The following is a 3,319-nucleotide window of genomic DNA, read 5'->3' as shown; positions in this document are numbered from 1 at the left end:
TATTTATGTAAACCCCCTGGTTAGTTAAATATGGATGTAAAACCCTTCACGAGAGTTTGTATTGTATCTTGTTATTTTGTTACATTTTGTTGTTCTGTGTTCTGTTGTTAATAAAGATATATAAATATATATATATATATGTTTTAAACACAATGATTATAATGCAGTGCTAGTTTCTAAGATTTATGCAAAAATTGTTTATGAAAACCTGAGCACAATTTCTCAGCATTTTCTGGTGACTACATATCACTGTTTATTTGTTTTGTATTAATAAACAACATATGGTTATTTTAGTTGCAAGGTTACATAAATGTTTATTTATGTATTTATATTTTTAAAAATGACCATTTAATGGGCCCAAAATATACTCTTGATGCTTTTGAGTTCTTTAACTGATCACCTGAACCTCTGCCTTGCTTGTATTTGTGCACCATCATTTTTCTCTTGTTACCCTCCGGCATTATTATTATATATAATGTGTGGTTTTACAAAAAAAGGGTGGTTTTACCCAACCATCGTCGCGATTTTGCTACGCAATCGAAGGTCAGACTGAGGTCAGACTAACTTTTACTTCTGATTAGTCCACACAATATAAGACCCGCCATTTTTGAACCACGTGGTCTTTCGCTTCTCTGATTGGGTCTGGTATCTGCCCGTCAAACTGGCTCCAACCAATCACTACTTTTATGTTCAGTCTTGCGTCACACACTCGCCGGCAGCTACAAACCAAGATGTCGTCTGTGTTCCTCATGTGTGTCCGAGCGAGCCACGGCCTCCTGGGGCTGAGGAGCGGGGCGACTGCTGCCTCCACCCCGGCTGTGGTGGATATCCTCCGGACACTCTCCACGAACCAGCCCCCGGAAGGAGCGGGCGGTGCCACGGGCGGGTTAGCTCAGGCTATCCTCCAGCAGCAGAGTCAGGTGAGGTGCGCTCGATTTTATGATCGAGCAATAAACCCCGCCCGTATCAAATCGTTACGTCCTAATATTTGGACGTCTGCTCAGTTTTCTCCCTTTTGATATATATTTTTATTCTGTTTTATTAGTTTTAACAGTGCTGTTAGCATGGCTGCACATGGTTTGTGTGTGAAACGTAGTTTAAACTGCTTTATTTCTCTCTGTCATGCTGTCTAATCTTCATTCAACTGTCAGATAATTTGGGAAACTGACAAGGCTTTTTGTCTTGAAGGGCAGAACAGGACCCCGCCCTCCTCCGCCTCCTCCCCACGTTCATTTTAAACATCCCCAGCATCACTTTGCGTTTATAAGGTGAAGATATTTTACTGACACGTGTGTGGTTGTCCTTTTTAAGTTAATATTCTCTCTTTACTAAGGACAACCCTTTTCTCTGTGCTTCAGAGCAGAAACTTGGATAAAACATATTATATTTCCCATAGTTCAGTGTTCTGGTTTGTCTTTTATTTGAGAAATCTGCAGCTCCAGATCCATAATTTTCATTGTTTTTATTATTGTACAGCGCTTTGTGATTTTATGTCTGTGAAAAGCGCTTTATAAATAAACTTTTCTTACTGTTGTGAGTCAGAAATCTTAGGTTGACCATAGGTGTCAGACTCCAGGACTCGAGGCTCACCTGTCCTGCAGGTTTTAGGTGTTTCTCCTCCAACACACCTGATTCAAATGGTTTAATCACCTCCTCACCAAATCATCAGGTTCTCCAGGAGCACGGCAACAAGTCGTCCATTTAAACCAGGTGTTTTAAAGCCAGAACACGTCTAAAACATGCAGCGGCCCTGGAAGAATAGAGTTTGACACCTGTGCACTAAACTGATGACCAAGTTCGTTTGGTTGTTTGTGAATGGTTGCTGTTTAATCAGAAGAAGTCTGGATATATAAACCTGTTTGTTGTCAAAACTTCAGGTCTTTCATACTGGTACTCAGTTTATGTGCAAGCAATTAATTTTGCTGTTTATTTAACTGTGACTAAATGGCTCAATATTTTAAATTTCTACATTAAATAACATTTTTACTGAGTGCTAAGTGTGTGCACATTTGTCTGCAGTCAGTGTTTGTTTGGTCTACATCATATTGTAGTAAGAAAAGGTCAGAGGAGTATAAGGAAAGCTGATTTCTGGCAGAAACTCTGAGTTTCTCCTGGTCTCCAACCGAAGACAGCTGCGTTTAAATAGTCTGACTGATACTTTATAATGTCTGAGGTCAGGAGAGGAATACACACACACATATGTAGATATAAATAACATTCTCATACTATCCACGATAATACCTCAGACGTGCTTTTCACCAAAACAAATTCAGTTCATCACGCTGAAATATAATTAGTTAGAAATATCTGTGATGAATAAAACATCTCTACAATGACCACCTTTTTTATTCCCTACCAGCCAACTAATGTAACTTTTTCCATCAATGAAACGTTCACCAACCTTAACTGAAGTTCCTGATTCTGCATCCAAATGCACAATTTGCTTTTTAATCCTTAGAAATTAATTGTTTTTTATTGATTATGTTATTTAAAATCTTACAAATGTAAGACAACATTTGGCCAGAGGTAAGAAGAAAAAACAGATGTAGAAGTTTTTATACTTTATAAGCCCATAAATGAAAGGATAATTTAAAAAAAATAAACTGTGCTCGGATCAAACTACTTGTTTTTGATCAACATTTGAAGTTTGTTTAAATGAAACAATCTCTGGCATCAAAATGAATAACTGAGAATTCCCTCTATGGTTTTAAGAATCTCATATCACAAACGCTTCTGGCAAGAATTTTTTTTTGTTGCTCAAATCAAGATTTTGACAGGGTTTTGTTTTTTACAGGTAAGTGGTCCATTTAATTTCTTTATTCATTTGACTGCTGATATAAATGCTAAAAAATCTTATTAATATTAAACAGTCTACATAAATTAAAGCTCTGAGATGGACTAAAGTGTTCAGCTGAGCTGTGACATCATCACTGTGCGCCTCAGCTGAGCTGTGACATCATCACTGTGCGCCTCCACTGAGCTGTGACATCATCGCTGTGCGCCTCTACTGAGCTGTGACATCATCACTGTGCGCCTCCGCTCATCAGTTTTTTTTTTTTTTTTAATTTAAATGAAATAACACAATCAATACAAGGCAGTTATCATTATACATTTGAACACAGATAAACAAAAGCCAGGGGGGAATACTTCATACACAAACATTGAATAAGGTGCACAAATCAATAGTTTTTATGGCTTTCTTATTGTTAGAGTCAGATATATTTATAATATATTGTTCAAGTTCCTTTTTAAAGACCAGAAAAGAGGGAGTGGTATTACTAAATTTAGATTTGTGTATGTGGTACTTCCCTAAAAGTAT

The 3,319-nt window shown here is 37.4% G+C and overlaps 1 protein-coding gene and 1 long non-coding RNA gene across 3 annotated transcripts in view; one reads left to right on the top strand and one right to left on the bottom strand.

Annotated features, from left to right (window-relative positions):
• dlc (deltaC) overlaps nucleotides 1–3,319 on the bottom strand; it is a 72,729-nt gene that overhangs the window by 61,222 nt on the left and 8,188 nt on the right. The gene's annotated exons all lie outside the window — the stretch shown is intronic.
• Nucleotides 686–1,990, top strand: LOC119616812. The gene is made up of 2 exons (XR_005232864.1): nucleotides 686–920; nucleotides 1,189–1,990. It is a non-coding gene; the product is annotated as an uncharacterized LOC119616812 (long non-coding RNA).

Source organism: Kryptolebias marmoratus, unplaced genomic scaffold (genome assembly GCF_001649575.2).
Source record: "Kryptolebias marmoratus isolate JLee-2015 unplaced genomic scaffold, ASM164957v2 Scaffold27, whole genome shotgun sequence".
In the NCBI taxonomy this organism is placed as follows: domain Eukaryota; kingdom Metazoa; phylum Chordata; class Actinopteri; order Cyprinodontiformes; family Rivulidae; genus Kryptolebias; species Kryptolebias marmoratus.
This window is presented reverse-complemented; position numbering and strand designations above follow the sequence as displayed.